The sequence below is a fragment of the Hyaena hyaena genome, unplaced genomic scaffold, assembly GCF_003009895.1.
Source record: "Hyaena hyaena isolate Hyena2069 unplaced genomic scaffold, ASM300989v1 scaffold_1582, whole genome shotgun sequence".
NCBI classification, from domain to species: domain Eukaryota; kingdom Metazoa; phylum Chordata; class Mammalia; order Carnivora; family Hyaenidae; genus Hyaena; species Hyaena hyaena.
Window position 1 is genome coordinate 182,005 of NW_024082216.1, and position 19,837 is coordinate 201,841.

The 19,837-nt window shown below is 42.9% G+C and overlaps 1 protein-coding gene across 1 annotated transcript in view; it reads right to left on the minus strand.

The window, feature by feature from the left end:
* Positions 1–19,837, minus strand: part of CRYL1 (crystallin lambda 1) — a 127,476-nt gene that overhangs the window by 71,683 nt on the left and 35,956 nt on the right. The gene's annotated exons all lie outside the window — the stretch shown is intronic.

Below are 19,837 nucleotides of genomic sequence, written 5' to 3' on the forward strand. Positions count from 1 at the left end.
TAGTTTTACCACCAAAATTTAACCATTTCCGTAGGAACATCATGTTTGGTTTCTTATCATCAGATTACTTTGAAAAAGAGAAGTTTAGGTTTTACACCGAGTTTGCGGTACTATTTCTTTCCAAGTAGAATCACTCCTTTTATTTGATTTGGGCTTAAAACAGGGATTTTGTAGCCAAAATAAGAGCAGTCCTGTCCTTCCAAACGTACCATTCCGAAAACGTGGCTGTGAACCACTGTCTATGTCAGTGAGAAAGCAACCTGCATGCCGCCCCATGCGGTGGGGGTCACACACGGTCACGTCACCTGTGACATTCTGCCACCCGCGGGTGCTGAGGAGGCTTCTCAACAGAGGTACTGCCAGCACCGTGCTGGGGACACTCCTCTGTGGTGCAGGACATTCCCGTCCTTACCCCTTCTCTCCTCAAGTGACAAGAGCGCACAACTGCCCATCACCGGGACAAGTGCCTCCTCATACTGCCAAGGAGCCCCTGGTTGAGAGTCGCTGGTCTATAAATTACGTGATTTAACACATAATAAAGAAATCTTCAAAGCTAAAAGATATCACAGATCCATCCTAAAGTGCTTAACAAAAATGACTCTCTCAACACTGACGAAGTTTGAGAACGCTCAACGTAGGAGGATAATTACGAGGCCAACAGAAAACCAGTATGACAACATGAGCTTCGCTGGCCTGTCCGGTGGGTCACAAGGGACACAAACCCTCTGTTCTCGGCCCCCAGCCCCGCCCGGCCTCCTCAAGCACGGGATCTGACAGCACGCTGCTTTCTCCACTCGGCGCGCAAAGTCCTCAGGCTGCAGCCCTAATCATGACCCCATCTGCTCACCCAGTAAGTTCTGTTTAGGGACCCATCTATTATCTTACTTTGTACAGACAAAGCCTGGAGACCATGGGTTGTTTTCCAAGTGGCCACAAGTCCCCAGCTGTCTTGCTCACAGCCTCCCCAGCCCCTTGCACAACACCTGGCCCACAACGCGGCCAGTCGATATTTATTCAAGAAAAGCACATTGGAGACCTGAGACGGGTCCTGGAGATCACCTCGGTCCAAACCTCCCGTCGCACAGGTGAGCAAACTGAGGGCCCGGGGGAGGTTAAAGTGCTCTGCCCCCTGCTTCCTCCTTACCGATTAGTGCATCTTCTGCTTTACCAGGACATAGTCAACCCTAGTCATGTTCTTACCCTTAAAGCTTAAAGACCTATGCAACCAACAAATGTAATTACATACCAATTAATTTTGTAGGTTTATTCCCTTACAGTTAGCTTATCTTAAATGAGGGTATCATTCATGCATCTACGGTCAACTGCTTCTCAACAAGGGTGCCAAGACGGCCAGAAGCAGAGTCTCGTTGACAGTGCTGGGAAGCTGGGCATCCACAGGCAGAAAAACTAGGTTCAACCCCTACCTCACCCCTCATACAAAAATGAAATCAAAATGGATCAGAGACCTAAACATAAAAGCTAAAAATACAACACATTCGTAAGAAAACTGGTAAAACCTTGGATTTGGCTATGGATTCTTAGATACAGCACCTAAAGTACAATCAACAAAAGAAAAAATACATAAATTGGAATTCTTCAAAATTAAAAACTTTATGCATCAAAAAACTGCCCAGATAATGAAACAATAACCTACAGAATAGAAGAAAATATTTATAAATCATATACGTATGAAGAATGGCAAATCTCCAGAATACATAAAAAACCATTACAACTCAATAACCAAATTTTTTATGGGCAAAGATTCTGAGTAGATACTTCTCCAAAGATATACAAATGGCCAACAAGTACATGAAAAGAACATTCAATATTACTAGTCATTAGGACAATGCGAATCAACCACAGAGACACCACTTCATACCCACTAGGATAGCTATAAAAGAAAAGAAAAAAAAAAAGGAAAATAGCAAGTGTTGGCAAGGACGTGGAGAAACTGAAATGCCCACACATTGCTGGTGGGAATGTACAACGGTGCAGCTGCTGTGAAAAACTGTTGGCAGTTCCTTAAAAAGTTAAATGAATTTTAACTCCACTTCCAAGTAGATCCAAAATAGCTGATTGCAGGAATATTCAACTGAACCCAACGGGGCTCAAACAAACACTGCTACCTGAATGTTCACAGCAGCACGATTCGCAACAGCCAAAATGTGGAGACAACCCAAGGTCCATTAATGGCTAAGTGGATAAACAAAATGTATACATACACAGAATGAATACTTTTCAGCCATAAAAAGAAATGAACTGAGTCATGCTATAACTTGGATGAACCTCAAATAACATTATGTCAAAAGAAAGAAGCCAGACACAAAGGTCCCACATTACATGATTCTGTCTATATGAAATATTCAGAGTAGATAAATCCACAGTCAAAGAGCAGATCTGTGGTGGCCAGGGCCTGGGGAGAAGGAGAGAACGGAGAGGGACCGCTAATCCTTCAGGAGTGACGAGATGCTCTGGAACCAGACAGAAGTGACGGCTATACAACATATGAATGTACTAAGTGCCATTGAATTGTATGCTTTAAGTGGTTAGTTTTTAAAAAAATTTTTTTTATGTTTTGTTTATTTCTAAGAGAGATAGACACTGTGAGCAGGGGACGGTCAGAGAGAGAGGGAGATACAGAATCCAAAACAGACTCCAGGCTCTGAGCTAGCAGTCAGCACAGAGCCCAACGCGGGGCTCAAACCCACAAACAGTGAGGTCATGACCTGAGCCGAAGTCGGATGCTTAACCAACTGAGCCACCCAGGTGCCCCTTAAATGGTTAGTTTTATGTGATGTGGATTTTATCTCAATTTTTAAAAATATGTATAAATAAGTAAATAAATTTAAGTACATGTTTAGAAAAGAAGGGGTAGTATCTATGCCAGTAGTGTTTTCATAGATATTCAATTAATTAGATTATTAAAAGGCCACATTATTAGGTTCAGCTCTGTTCTAAAAACTTGTGTTCATTATCCCATTCAATCTCATTTAATATGAGATAAAGATCAAACCCCTAAACACACTTCTCAGGCCCTAACTCTCCCAGCTCTCTAACTTCCTTCTCTCTCTTTCCATTCCATGCATGTAAGACTTCTAGGGGCGCATGGGGGGCTCAGTCAGTTAAATATCCGACTTCAACTCAGGTCATGATCTCACAGCTGAGTTCGAGCCCCACGTCGGGCTCTGTGCTGACAGCTCGGAGCCTGGAACCTGCTTCAGATTCTGTGTCTCCCCCTCTCTCTGACCCTCCCCCACTTTCTGTCTCTGTCTCTCAAAATAAAAACATAAAGACATTAAAAAAAAACTTCTCATGGAATCACCCACCAGGCCCTTTGCGCGGGCTTCTCCCCTTGTCCTACCCACACCCACCCCAGTTAATGGCTTCACTTCCTTCCCCGCTGAGGCCAAAGTCTCTTCCCTGACTGCCACCCGGCACAGTGAGGCCTCCCACGGAACACGCCGCAGCACCTCACCTTTGCTGCCGTTGCTCTAGTTAATAATTCTACAGCTGTGTGCCTCACATACATCTAAGGTCGCCAGTGAACATATTTTTGCCGGCCTGTTGTCTAGCTTCCCCGCCTCCTAATTCAGGCTTGGAAGTGCAAGTGGGGCTCACCCTGCTCCCAGAGATGGGCATCAGACTCATCAGACTCTGGGCTACAGGGGTGGGAACGCCGGGCAAGGTAGAGTGCACGGCCAACCCAGGACTCTTATGTGGATACCGGAAGGAAAAGCCTCTCCCTGATGGGAGAACGAAGATTTGGAATTGCCAGTGGCATTGTGGCCACCGCATAGTGGGAACCTGCCTGCAAGAAAAGCAGAGCCATGAAATGGAAAGAGATTCTGGAATCCAGGTATAGCTGAAGCCAGGCCGAAGTCTGTAATTTTCAGTTACATAAGCCAAAACATAAACAAAAAAAAAAGCAACAGCAAACAAAAGCCTTATTCTTCCCTAAGCCATTTTAAACTGTGTTCTCTGCCGCTTGCAACCAAAAGTATCCTGATCAACACGGAATCTCCCGCTGGATTGTAAGCTTCGTGAGGCCAGGCACTTCCTAGCCCTAAATACTGCCAGGCATATAATAGGTTCCCAAGCTCCTATGTGGTGAATAACAGCATAATTCTCACAAGTCACAACGAGGTAGGCGCTATTATCCCAATTTTGCAGTGGGTAAAACTGAAAGACAGAGAAGTTAGTTTCTTCCCAAAGTCACTGTTTAGTGGCAGAGCTGAGATCCAAATTTCAGATGTATACTTTCAGCAACCAAGCTTTACTAAACTTGGTAGATTAGGGAAGGGTGCTGAGGGGTATGGAGGAGTGGAGAGAATGGTGGAGAAAGAAAGCATTTCCAACATATTAGACCCAGGGTCAGCAAACTGTGGCCCTCGGGTCACATTCAGTCCATGGCTTATTTTTACATGGTGCACAAGCTAAAAAATGTTTTTTTTTACATTTTTGAAGAACTATAAAATATGCAATGTTGTACCTAGCCCTCAAAGCCTAACATATTTATTATCTGGCCTTTTAGATAAAGAAGTTGCTGCCCCTGGCATTATGGCAAGCTTTATTAGCACACACACTTTCAGAGACCAACAAAACAATAAGTATTTCTATTTCCCTTTCTTCTTGGCCTTCAAAGTACAAAGATAATTTCAATGTGTTCAACTATGAAAACATATTATTTAGCTAATAATTGAACAGTGTACTCACAAGTGATTTCCCAAGCTAATGAAAACACATTGTTAGGTAGATCAGCATGTAAGGACATAGAAAAATGGTCATAATATATTATTAAGTATAAAATCCACGTTGTAAAACACTATATTATAATGCATTCCTATTATTAAAATGTTAAGTCTCTAATATAGCATTACAAGAATTCTTGGAAGATTAAAAAAAAAACAAAAAACTCCAGACTCACAATGTCCATCCCTACGGACTGGATGATGAAGGAGAAAGAAATTTCACTTTTTTCTTTATGTGCATCTTTATGATTCTCATTATCTCCCAACAAGCATGAACCACATTTATATTCTTAGGACAACAGTAAAATGTTCAAATAAATGCTTTTCCTATTTTAAATACAAACACTAGGTTTCTGTTTATAAAATTAAGGATAATAAAGAAGCCACATGTTTCCACTCCTGCCTAGGATGTGAAAGCAGGGTAGAACTTTGCTCCCACCCTAAAACAAGAAAAAGGCAGGTAAATTATAAAACCATAACTTGGGGCGCCCGGGTGGCTTAGTCGGTTAAGCGTCCGGCTTTCACTCAGGTCATGATCTCGCGGTTCGTGGGTTCGAGCCCCGGGTCGGGCTCTGTGCTGACTGCCAGCTCAGAGCCTGGAGCCTCTTTCAGAGTCTGTGACTCCCTCTCTCTCTGACCCTCCCCTGCTCACGCTGTCTCTCTCTCTCTCTCCTAGAAATAAATAAAAAACATTAAAAAAATAAATAAATAAAATCATAACTTTTCTTGAACCTAGCTGAGATTACAAGATAATGAAACAGCCTGAAGTCCAGGGAAAGCCTCACCCTTCCGAGGAGAGACAGGCCAGCAGGGCGCCTGCGGCAGAGCGTGGGGAAGACTCAGTGGGCGCCACACAGGAGGTAAGAAGTCAGCTCAGATGTTTCACCAACTGCTGAAGGCTAAGTGTGAGCCAGCACTCGGGCAAAGAACCGTCAGGAAACCCAGCCACAGAGCAGAGTTCGTACCCACCCACGGGCCCTTTGTGACCCTACAGCAGGTGCTCCCAAGAAAGACTGGGCACGGGTGGGGAGCGGGGAGAACGTTCCTCAGCGGGGCAGGCCTGGAGGGGGGTGGCTGCTCCACTGGAAAAGCTACAAAGCCACCCAGCCCTGATTCCCTTACAGAAGAAAAGCCTTAAGCTGCTGGGAATTCTGGGGGACGGACGGTGAACTCTAAAGGCCTACTGCAGTGGGGGGAGGGGCTATGGGGAGAAGGAAAACCTGTCCACCCTGAAGGAGGAGGAAAGAAGTGCCCTAGGTCAAGGACCCTACACCCATGCCAGTAGAACAGTGTCCTCAGCCAGAGGCTATTGGACAATGTCCAGAGACATTTCTGCTTATCAAAACTGGAGGGAGGGGCTCCAGGCATCTGATGGGTAAAGGTCAGGGATGCTGCTAACTATTCTGCAATGTATAAAACAGCCACCAAAACAAAGAATTATCCAGCCCAAAATGTCAGTAGCACCACAGCTGAGAAATTCTGCTGAGGAAGGAGCAGAAAACTCTCCTGTGTAAGACTCACCGAACAGACAAGGTGGAATTCGGCTGCCATAGTGAGGAGGGGTGGGATCGTGGAGAAGGCTCCACCCCAGAAGTCAAGGTAGACAAAGCCTGCCTACCACTGAATCTGAACTAACAAATGACAGCAGTCTACCTCTGGGAGAGGGGTGAGGGCCAGGCGCAAAACCCCCCTGCGGGGCTGAGAGCAGAGCCAGAAACCCCCCTGCGGGGCTGAGAGCAGAGCCAGAACACTGCAAAACACTCTCCCCGAACCAGCCTCCCCAAAGCACAAGGTGAGCCAGAGGGATGTGAAGCCGGGGGTGCGCTGAAGGTAACCATGGAAATAAATCCTTCTTCACTAGATTGACTCAATTTATACCAACAATTCAGCAGAAAAAGGGCATGTCCACTTCCAGGCATAAATACTGCTTTATCTCAGTTTCTCATGTTCTGCACACAAGGACAACATTCGGTGAAAAATGACGAGAATCACAAAAAGGCAAGGGAACCACCCTTTGTCAAGAGACAGCAATCGACAGAATTAGACACAGAGATAACCCACATGTTAGCACCATCAGACTGGCGATTTAAAGCAACTGTGATTCAAGATGTTAAATGCTCTAATGGCTAAGTGAACAAATGAGGACTTTCCGCAGAGAGCTGGAAGGTAAAAGAGTCTAACAGAAATGCAAGACATGAAAATGACAATGACAAAGCCAGCCTCTAAGACAGCCCCCAACGATCCCTGCTTCCTGGTATGCAAGCCCTAATATGGTCCCCACCCACACTGCACAGGCCTGACCTGTGTACCCAGAGGATACAATAAAAATGACCATATGTGGCTTCTGAGGTTTGGTCATAAAAGTTATTGCAGCTTTCACCATCTCAGAGATCACTCACCCGCAGAAGCCAAATGCCAGGTCATGAGAACATTCAAGCAAACCTGCAGAGAGGCCTACAGGGGAAGGAACCAGAATCTCCCGTCAATTAGTTTGACAACCATGTGAAGGATGCATCTTGAAAATGAACCTGCCAGCCTCACCAAGTCTTACATAAGAGCAACCCTGGCCAATGTCTCAGTTGAAACATCAAGAGAAACTGTAAGCAAGAATCACTTACCAAGGTACTCCCAAGATAACACAAGTTTATTGTTGTTCTGAAGCCACTCAGTTTTGGGGTAATTTGCAACACAACACGTAACTAATACAGGGAGTATTATTAGAACACTCTACAATGATGAAAAATATTCCATGAAATGAAAGGTCAGTAAAAATACCCAAACTAAAATACACACACGCACACACATACACACACTCACACACACACACACACACACACACAGACACTCTCTCTCTCTCTCACTCCTAGACACCTCATATTCAAACTGCTAAAAACCAAAGATATGAAAAATATTATTGTGAGGCAAAGAAAAAAGACATATTACATACAGAGAAATAAAGAAAATAATAAAGCAGACTTCTTGCCCGAAACTATGCAAGCCAGAAAATTATGAAGTAACATATTTAAAGAACTGAAGAAAAACTGTCAACACAAACTTCTACACCAAGAAAAAAGTCACTTTAAAAATGGAAGGAAAAAATGAAGCCTTTCTCTGAAAAAGCTGAGCGAATCTTTACCAGCAGACTTGCACTCTAAGGCACCTTAAAGAAAGCCTTTCAGACAAAAGGTATAGGATTCCAGGAGAAATCTGGATTTATACACACAAAAAAGGGAATAATGCTGGAATGGTGGAAATGAGAGAAGTATAAGGATTAATTTAGTTGCTCTAAGTGTCAGTTGGATGTATGAAGAAAAAGCGGTGGCCCCGTAGCTGGGGTTTGGGCATGTGCAAAAGAAGAATCTATGGCAATTGCACAAAAGATGGAAGGAACTGGGAGTATGTCATTGTAAGGTCCTTACATGACACATGAAGGCTAATTTTAAAATATCATAAACCCTGTGGTAATCACCAAAATAGATTTTTGAGAGTTATAAATCATGAGCCAATCACGGAAATAAAATGGAATGATAAAGGGGCGCCTGAGTGGCTCAGTCAGTTAAGCATCCAACTTCCTGTCAGGTCATGATCTCACAGTTTGTGAGTTCGAGCCCCACATCAGGCTCTGTGCTGACTGCTCAAAGCCTGGAACCCGCTTCAGACTCTGTGTCTTGCTCTCTCTCTGCCCCTCCCTGCCTCAAGTTCTGTCTCTCTCTGTCTCAAAAATAAATAAACATTTTTTTTAAATCATCCTAAATACCCCAGAAGTCAACCTGTATGTTGGTAAAATGAACTCTACAACTGAAGATGGAGAAGAGGGCACATGGAAGAAGGTGGGAAGTGTGGAGATGGGGCTCCGGGGAGAAACAGGTCATAAGAGTTGCAGAGGTGGGGGAGCCATGGCTGAAGGGAAGGGCACTAGAGAAAGGAGTACACAAGGGGGCATACGAGGAGACTATCTCCCACAGCCACTGGCGTGGAAAGCAAAAGGAGCGGAATTTCATGTTCTTGCAAGCAGAGGGGCTTAGAGCCTGGAGTTCTAAGTGTCAGTGGGCCGGGCTCCTGAAGGGTCCAATGTGACTGCTCTGGGAGAGGAAGCAGGCAAACAACCAAGGACCGACAGCATGGAAACGGTGATCTGAAGAGCACCGGGGCACACAGTGGGGGGACTATTTATTCTTCTCAAAGCATGTCCCTGAGAGGCAGCACTGAGAGAGAACTCTCCGTGAACAAACGGGCTGGCCTGTGCCATTTCCCTCCCCTGCCCCTCAGGATAAACACAGAGCCACCTGCAGGGCCCAGGCAGCATGGACAGTGGACACCTAACTTGCTTATACCAAGCCGCCCCCCCGCCCCCCCACCCCAACACTCTGGTGAGACGGCCCTTCTCAGTCAAGCTTGCCTCGATCCCAGCACCGTGAGTCCCTCCCCCCGAAGACCAGCACAAGCCCATGACCATACCGTGTCTCCCAACCAGAGAGTTTTACAGGACCTTCGTACAGTGGAGGTGGTGACTGATCTCATTTCATAAGCAGTCCAGAAGAGAACTAGTTAAAACTCCCCACATTCAGACCAGACACCAAACACTGCCCACAGAAGGTAAGGAGAGCCTCTGCGGTGAGTAGCCTGACGGGCAGACCAGCCGGAACATAACAGGAGAATGCACGCAGCACACACTAGACATACTCCCTGAAGGGCCAGGCCCTGGGCATTACATGGCCTCTTCTTCTATTACTTTCAGGAGAAGGAGACACAACTGGCTTTTCTAACGTATAGAAGCAGGCAGAAACTTAGACAAAATGAGAAGACAGAGGAACTTATCCCAAATGAAAAAACAAGATAAGGCCATAGGCAGAGATCTAAGCAAAACAGATATAAGTAACATGCCTAATGGAGAATTTAAAGCATCAATCATAAGGATATCCACTGTGCTTGAGAAAAAAAATGGAAGACAACAGGGAGACCCTTACCACAGAGATAAAAGAGTTAAAAAAGAATCCTTCAGAGATGAAGAGTGCAATAAATGAGATTAGAAACATGCTTAATGCAACAAACAGCAGACTGGAAGAAAACCAGGGGAAAGATTTAATGACCTAGAAGATGAAGTAATAAAGCTGAACAAAGGAGAGAAAGAAGAATCCTACAAAACAAGAACAGACTTAGGGAACTCAGTGACTCCATCAAACATAATAACATCTGTATTATAGGTATCCTATTAGAAGGAAATAGAGAAAAGGGGGTAGAAAATTTTTTTGAAGAAATAATACCTGAAAACTTCCCTAATCTGGGGAAGGAAGCAGATATCCAGATCCAAGACACACAGAGAAACCCCAATAAAATCAACAAAAACAGATCCATACCAAGACATATTATAATTAAACTGGCAAAATATAGTGATAAGGAAAAAAAAATCTTAAAAGCAGGTATACCAAAGAAGACAGTTACTTATAAGGGAAAACCCATAAGCAGATTTTTCAGCAGAAACTCTCCAAGCCACAAAGGACTGGCATGGTATGTTCAGAGTGTTGGGTGGGAAAAATCTGCAGCCCAGAATGATAAGAATACTCTATCCTCTAGGCTGTTCAAAATAGAAGGAGAAATAAAAAGTTTCACAGATAAACAAAAATTAAAGGAGTTCATGACCACTAAACCACTAAACTGCATGACCACTAAACTGCAAGAAATACTAAAGAGGACTCTGTAAGTGGAAAAGAAAGACCAAAAGTGACAGTATGAACATAGGAAACACAAAAGCAGAGAAATGAATGTTTCAATAAGAAATCAGTCAAGGGGGTGCCTGGGTAGCTCAGTAGGTTAAGCACCCAACTCTTCATGTCAGCTCAAGTCATGATCTCGTGGTCTGTGGGTTCAAGTCCTGCACAGGGCTCCACACTGACAGCATGGAGCCTGCTTGGGATTCTCTCTCTCTCTCTCTCTCTCTCTTTCTCTCTCTCTCTCTCTTAAGATAAATAAATAAACTTTAAAAAACTTTTTAAAAAGGGGCACCTGGATGGCTCAGTTGGTTAAACGTCCAACTTCGGCTCAGGTCATGATTTCACAGTTCATGGGTTCGAGCCCCACATTGGGCTCTGTGCTGAATGCATGCTCAGAGCCTGGATCCTGCTTCAGATTCTGTGCCTCCTTCTCTCTCTGCCCCTCCCCCACTTGTGCTCTGTCTCACTCTGTCTCTCAAAAATAAATAAATAAAAATAAAATAATTTTAAACAAATACAAATAAACAAACTAAAAAGAAATCAGCCAAGGAACTCACAAAATAAAAGGATGTCAAACATGACACCATACAGCTAAAACGTGGAGAGGACAGATGTAAAGAATCAGTTGAAGCTTAAACAACCATCAGCTTTATATAGACTGCTATATGTAGAAGACGCTATATACAAACCTAATGGTAACCACAAATCAAAATTATTAATAAATATGCAAAGAATAAAGATAAAGAAATCCAAACATATCCCTAAAGAAAACCAGCAAATCACAAAAGAAAGATAACAAAGATCAGAATCAACCACAATCTCCAGAAACAACCACAAAGCAAGTAATAGCAACAAATATATATCTATTGATGATTACTTTGAATGTATAATTCAAATTGGACTAAATGCTCCAGTCAAAAGACATGGGGTGTCCCCCAAACTAAAAAAAAAAAAAAAAAAAAAAGAGACATAGGGTGTCAGAATGGAAAATAATAATTTTAAAAAGACCCATCTATATGCTGCCTACAAAGACTTGCTTTAGGGGCACCGGGGTGGCTCAGTAAGCTGAACGTCCAACTTCAGCTCAGGTCATGACCTCACAGTTCATGGATTCAAGCCCCACACTGGGCTCACTGCTGTTAGCACAAAACCCGCTTTGGATCCCTCTCTCTCTCTCTCTCTGCCCCTCCCCTGCTCACACACACTCTCTCTCTCTCAATAAATAAACAAATAAACAGAGAGAGAGAGAGACTCATTTTAGACCTAAAAACACCTGCAAATTGAAAGTGAAGAGATAGAGAAACATCTATTATGTAAACAGATATCAAAAGAAAGCTAGAGTAGCAATACTTACAGGGGACAGAGTAGACTGTAAAACAAAGACTGTAACAAGAGACGAAAAAGGGTGCTATGTATCAATAAAGGGAACAACCCAAAAGAAGATATAACAATTGTAAATACTTGTGCACCCAACATGGAAGCACCCAAATACATAAAACAATAACAAACACAAAAGAACTCATTGATAATAATACACTAATAGTAGGGGGCTTTAACACTCCACTTACATCAATGGACAGATCAACAAGGAAAACAGAAAATCATCCAAGGAAACAATGGCTTTGAATAACATACTGGAATAGATGGATTTAACAGAGATATTCAGAACATTCCATCCTAAAACAGCAGAATACAATTATTATCCAGTGCACATGGAATAGGAGATCACATATGAGGCTACACCATAGGCCTCAACCAATTCAAGATCAAAGTCATTCCATGCACCTTTTCTGACCACAACGCTATGAAACTAGAAGTCAGCCACAAGAAATAATCTCTAAGACCACAAATACACAGAGGTTATGTAAAATGCTACTAAACAATGAATGGGTCAGCCAGGAGATAAAAGAATAAATAAGAAAGTACATGGAAACAAATGAAAATGAAAGCACAAGGGTCTAAAACCTTTGGGATGCAACAAAAGCAGTTCTAAGAGGGAAGCTTATACTAATACAGGCCTACCTCAAGAAACAAGAAAATTTTCAAATAAACAACCTATTCTTACACCTAAAGAAGCTAGAAAAAGAACAACAAACAGAACCTAAAACTAGCAGAAGGAAGGAACTAATAAAGATCAAAGCAGAAATAAATGGTACAGAAATTAAATAAACAATAGAACAGATCATTGAAACCAGGAGCTGGTTCTTACAAAATTAATAAAATTGATAAACCTCTAGCCAGCCTTAAAAAAAAAAAGGACCCAAATAAATAAAATCACAAATGAAAGAAAAATAACAACCAACACCACAGAAATACAATTATAAGAAATTATGAAAAAATTAGATGCCAACAAATTGGACAACCTAGCAGAAATAGACAAATTCCTAGAAACATATAAATTACCAAAACTGAAACAAGAAAAAAATAGAAAATTTGAATAGACCAATCACCAACAATGAAATTGAATCAGTAATCAAAAACATCCCAACAAACAAAAGTCCTGGGCCACACGGCTTCACAGGTGAGCGCTTGCAAACATTTAAAGAAGAGTTAATACCTATTCTCTCAAACTATTCCAAAACATAAAAAGGAAGGAAAACTTCCAAATTCGTTCTATGAGGTCAGCATTACCCTGATACCAAAACCAGATAAAGACAGCACTTAAAAAGGAGAACGATTATAGAGACTCTTAAATATGGAGCCAGAGGGTTACCGGAGGGGTGGGGGGGAGGGGCTAAATGGGTGAGGGGCATTAAGGAATCTACTCCTGACATCATTGTTGCACTATATGCTAACTAACTTGGATGTAAATTTTAAAAAATAAACTAAAAAAAAAAAAAGAGAACCTATAAGTCAGTATCTCTGATGAATGCAGATGCAGAAGTCCTCAACAAAACACCAGCAAACTAAATCCAAGAATACGCTAAAATAACCATCCATGACGATCAAGTGGGAATTGTTCCTGGGTTGCAAGTGTGGTTCAATATTTGCAAATCAGTCAACATGATAGATTACATTAATAAGAGAAAGGAGAAGAACCATGTGATCATTTCAATAGATGCAGAAAGAGCATCTGACATGGTACATCCATTCATGATAAAATTCCTCAACAAAGTAGGCTTAGGGAAAATATACCTCAACATAATAAAACCCATAAAGACAAACCCACAGCTAATATCCTAAATGGGGGAAAACTGACGGCTTTTCCTCTACAGTCAGGACCAAGACAGGAATGTCCATTCTTGCCACTTTTTTTTTTAAACATTGTTGTTGTTGTTTTGTTTTTTTTTTTTGAGTGCGTGCACACATGTGAGTAGGGGAGGGGAAGAGAGAGAAAGCGAGAGGGAGAGAAACGATTCAGCTCCCAGCATGGAGCCCAATGAGAGACTCAATCTCATGGCCTGAGAGATCATGACCGGAGCCAAAATCAAGGGTCAGACACTTAACTCAGCCACCCAGGAACCCAGGACCACTTTTATTCAACATAGTACTGGAAGTCCTAGCCACAGCAATCAGACAACAAAAGGAAATAAGAGGCATCCAAATCAGCAAAGCAGTAAAATTTTCATTATTTGCAGATGACTTAATACTCTGGAAAGAAAACCTGACAGACTCCACCAAAAAACTGCTAGAACTGATAAACCAATTCAGTAAAGTCGCAGGTTACAAAATCAACATACAGATATCTGTTGCATTTCTATACATCCATAATGAAGCAGCAGAAAGAGACATTAAGGAATCAATCCCATTTACAATCACACAAAAAATAATAAGATAACTAGGAATAAATCTAACCAAAGATGTAAAGACCCATTCTCTGAAAACTATGAAACACTGATGAAAGGAACTGAAGACAACACAAAGAAATGAAATGACATTCTATGCGCATAGATTGGAAGAACAAATATTATTAAAATGTCTACATGACTCAAAGCAATCTACACACGTAATGCAATCCCTACCAAAATACCGATGGCATTTTTCACAGAACTAGAACAATCTGAAAAACTGTATGAGACCAAAGAAGACCCTGAATAGCCAAAGCAATCTTGAAAAAGAAAAGCAAATCTGGAGGCATCACAATTCCAGACTTCAAATTATGTTACAGAGCTACAGTGATCAAACCAGTATGGTACTGGCACAAAAAGAGACACCTAGATCAATGGAATAGAATATAAAACACAGACATGAACCCATGGTTATATGGTCAATTAATCTGGACAAAGCAGGAAAGAATATGCGATGAGAAAAAGATCATCTTTTCAACGAACGGTGTTGGGAAAACTGGAGAGCCACACACAAAAGAATGAAACTAGAACATTCTCTTTCACCACACACAAGAATAAACTCAGAAGCAAAATAAACTTTGGGAATACATCAAAATAACAAGTTTCCGCATAGCAAAGGAAACAATCAACAAAACTAAAAGGCAACCTATGGAATGGAAGAGGATATTTGCAAATGATAGATCTGATAAAGGGTTAGTATCCAAAATCTGTAAAGAACTTATAAAACCCACACCCAAAAAACAAACAACCCAAATTAAAAATGGGCAGAAGATATGAATAGAGAAGACATCTAAACGACCAACAGACATGTGCAAAGATGTTCATGATCACTCGTCATCAGGTAAATACGAATCAAAACTACAATGAGCTATCCCCTTACACCTGTCAGAATGGCTAAAATCAACAACACAAAAAACAAAAGGTGTTGGCAAGGATGCAGAGAGAGGGGAACTCTCTTACACTGTTGGCGGGAATGCAAACTGGTGCAGCCACTCTGGAAAACGGTATAGAGGTTCCTCGAAAAGTTAAAATAGAGGTATCCTACGACTGAGCAATCACACTACTATGTATTTACCCAAAGAATACAAAAATACTAATTCAATGGGATACATGCACCCCAATGTTTATAGCAGTGTTATTTACAATAGCCAAATTATGGAAAAAGCCCAAGTGTCCACTGACTGATGAATGGATAAAGAAGATGCGGTATGCATATACAATGGAATACTACTCAGCCATAAAAAAGAATGAAATCTTGCCATTTGCAACAACATGGATGGAGTTAAAAATACTATGCTAAGCAAAATAAGTCAGAGAAAAACAAATACCATATGATAATTCTTACGTGAAATTTAAGAACAAAACAAAATATTTGGAATATTATGGAAAAGGCAAAACGGTGGGAACAAAAAACAAAACAGGTGACCATTAGATGGGGCCTGAGGGGAGGGAGAGGAGACAGCGCGGGGGAAGGGGGCGCTCTGTGGAATCACGGAAACGTTCCCAAGTCTGAGTGTGATGGTGGCTACATGATTATATGCATTTGTCAGAACACTAGAACTGATCACTAAAAATAGTGACTTTTATTATATGTAAACTATACTTCAGTAAGCTTGATTTTATAAATTTTTCTTTAAAAAAAAAAAAAAAACACGCGGAGGGGCACCTGGGTGGCTCAGTCCGTTGAGCGTCCAGCTTCGGCTCAGGTCATGATCTCACGGTTAGTGGGTTCAAGCCCACGTCGGGCTCTGTGCTGACAGCTCAGAGCCTGGAGCCTGTTTCAGATTCTGTATCTCCCTCTCTCTCTGACCCTCCCCTGCACATGCTGTCTCTCTCTCAAAAATAAACATACATTAAAAATTTTTTTAAAAACAAACACGGAACAGGAAAAAAATTTAAGTCTCTGTGCGCACTGCCGTATGTTCTCAGCGTCGGCTGCCCTGTGCCCTGCACCATGCAACCACCCCCCCCCACCCCTACCCCCATAGCCCCGTCACTACCGAAATGATTATGCTGAGCCTCAGTGAATCAAGGCCTAAAGTCCAACAAGCTCCTATGCTTTAATACATAAATTTAAAAGTGATGTTAGTGTTTATGAAAACTGCACCTTGTAGTGCCTGACAGAGTCTGCAAGTCCTCATCTGAATGGCTGGCATCTTCTAAATTTTAAAGGTAAAGTTCAGAGGCAGATCCTGCCCATCTACACAGATGAGGAAATTTTTACTTCTAGGGTTTCAGCAACTGCCCCGGTTTTGTATAAGTAAATTCCATTTAAACTTCCTAATTCTATAAGCCATTCCCATGGCTCCTACTGGCTACTTCAATCTCAAGTCTTAAATTCCAGAAATCAGATAAAAGCTCTTATACCACAGCTAATGAGCCTTAATGCTCTTTCATCAGTCAAAGCTTGAGACAGGCTCTTCAGAACAGATTTACTTTTCCAGCACAGTAGATTTTCTCGCTAGGCAAGATTTGATTTCCAAATTGCACTAAGTTCTAGTAATTCAGGTTTCATTCTTGCCTGCTCCCACGTTTCAGCAGACAATGAAGGAACTTTCTGCCCGGAGCTCCTGCCCTCTGGGCTTTGGGAAGAAGACAATCTACCACCGAGAGTGACACTCACATTTCTGGGCTCTGACCTGGGGCCTCAGGAAACCCTGCAGCGGGACTGTCTGTAGCTGAACAACCGTGAGGCGAGCCAAGTGCTCTGCTCCTTTGTTAATTCGCAAACCCTCTCCTGCTTCTGAACACTTCCCAGCAGTAACGATAATCTTCTCTTTGTAAGAAAAATGTCTCCAAATGGCCTATATTAGCATTTCTACAATGTGAATTTTTCTTTTATAAACTGGAAAGCAGAATTGTAAGAGCTGATAAGGGGACAGCTGGCAAGAAGTCCATGGGCGCGAGGAGGAGGCAGCTCCGGGAGTCGCGGAGGAGAGAAGACAGCAGACATCGGGCGCTTTGGGGCTTCAGCTTTAATATCATTCTTAGATGGAAGGTTCTCTCAGATTAGATATCATGAGATAAACATAACAGTTACCTTAAGTCCAAAAATTATACTTAAATCTGATAGAACCTTGGGCAAATCACACAGCAAAAAGTGTTCTAAGTTTTATTTTTTCAATGTTTATTTTTTTTTTAAATATTTATTTTTATTTTTATTTTTATTTCTAGGAGAGAGAGAGACAGCGTGAGCAGGGGAGGGTCAGAGAGAGAGGGAGACACAGACTCTGAAACAGGCTCCAGGCTCTGAGCTGGCAGTCAGCACAGAGCCCGACGCGGGGCTCGAACCCACCAACCGCGAGATCATGACCTAAGCGAAAGTCGGACGCTTAACCGACTAAGCCACCCAGGCGCCCCTCAATGTTTATTTTTGAGAGACAGAGAGAGACAGAACTTGAGCAGGGGAGGGGCAGACAGAGAGGGAGACACAGCATGTGAAGCGGGCTCCAGGCTCTGAGCTGTCAGCACAGAGCCCGACGTGGGGCTCAAACCCACAAACCGTGAGATCACGACCTGAGCCGAAGTCGGATGCCCAACCGACTGAGCCCCCCAGGTGCCCCATGGTCTGTTCATTTCTTACTGAGACACTGTCCCCACCCGTTCCCCAGAATCCACTTGTCTGCAGCCAAACCAGGCTCATACCCTGCCTTCATCAAGCCTTCCCAAACCCTCCCGGCTCAGATCTGGGCTCCTCCCCATTACCCTTCATGGAACTAGAAGTACAAGTAATTTCCTAAGAACATAAACTCTGATAGGAAATAAATCCAGCAGAGTTTACATCGTCAGTCCACACTGCCTGACTTGGTGCTGTCCTGTGCCATGGCTACTGCTCAGTATGTCAATGTCACATATTCAATCTACAAAATACAGACCTTAGCAATTTTCAGCACTATGCATAGAACAACAGGCGTTACCCCACATCATTTGTATCAAAATTGTACACAAATGCTCACAATATAAAATTATTTATTTTACACATTTTTAAGCATTTTCTATGTGCCAAGTGCTATGGCTAAGCATTTCACATGCATTATTAACTCAGAGTATTCCCCCAAAACTACCCCATAAAAGGAAGACTCATCTTATACTCAAGTCACTATAAAGTTCTCCTATTATGTGGTACTTTTTTTTTTTTTTTTAAATAATTTACTGTTTGGGGAAGACACATTGGTCTGAACTAATTCAATCATGCTAGCACAGAGATCATCTGATGAAATCTATTTTTCAAAATGGGACCAGGAGACAAAGAAATTTAACATTTTAATTATTCGTAGGGCATGGCTTCACAATTGCTACTGCAGGAAAACTTGTAAACTAACTTTATAAAGATCACTTTAACACAAAAAAGTAACATAGCCAGCTGTTACATGAGAAACAAGTATAGCACCACAGAGAGAAAAAAACACCCAAAGCTTTGAGAATTAGTAGTAGAGGCTGGACATAAAACTTCCTATGCTATATCACATGTGTGTTAAAAAAGCTCTTCTTATGTTCTGTTTGACACTCATTTTCGGGTTTTTTTAGTGTTTATTTATTTTGAGAGAGAGAAAAAGAGAGAGAGAGAGGCAGAGAGAGAGGGAGAGAGAATCCCAAGCAGAATCCATGCTGTCAGCACAGAGCCCGACGCAGAACCTGAATTCATGAACCATGAGATCATGTCCTGAGCCGAGATCAAGAGTCAGATGCTTAGGGGCGCCTGAGGGGCTCAGTGGGTTAAGCATCAGACTTTGGCTCAGGTCATGATCTCGTGGTTGGTGGGTTTAAACCCTGCGACGGGCTCTGTGTGTGTCGGGCTCTGTGCTGACAGCTGGGAGCCTGGGGCCTGGAGCCTGCTTCAGATTCTGTGCCCCCCCCCACACACACACTCTCTCAAAAATAAACATTAAAAAAGAGAGAGAGAGAGAGCCAGACACTTAACTGGCTGAACCACCCAGGCCCGACAACCCATTGTTGAAGGAACTAGAGGAACCTAGTGCTAAAAGGAGACCCTGGATCGCCTGGATGTGACTTCGTCTCAAAGCGGCAGCTGACCCCAGACCCCAGAACACACTGGCTTTTTGTTTTGCTCCCAAATTCTCAGCTAGAACGTCATGACAGAAACAAAATGAAACGTGAACAATGGCCACGAACGAGCCTCAGGACCCGTAGCGGCAAGAAAGGGCACCAGGAGCCAGGCCGGGTTAGGAGGAGCCGCTACACCCGAGGGCGCAAAGGTGACCTTTTTAAAAGACCAATTTATTCCCCGGGGGTTCTTCAGTAGGGGCAGGGGCTGTCCACACAGGGGCCCCCTGCCCCGCCGCCCCCCCGAGCCCGTCCCCCCTGCCCCGCCGCCTCCCCAGCCCGCCCCCCCCAAGCCCGTCCCCCCTGCCCCGCCTGGAGCTTCCTCCCCTCTGTCCACAGTTCTTTGTTAACGTGAAGCTGCTGGAAAAGCTAAGTGCAAATCCGACAAGAAAGGAAAAGGGTTATTTTCGGTGATGTCTTTAAGCTTGCGCTCAATTCTACACCAGGACGAGAATATACGAGAATACGAGCTCTGACTCAACAGGAAAATAAAACAGCCGTAAACGTGCTGGCGGTGCCGAACGCC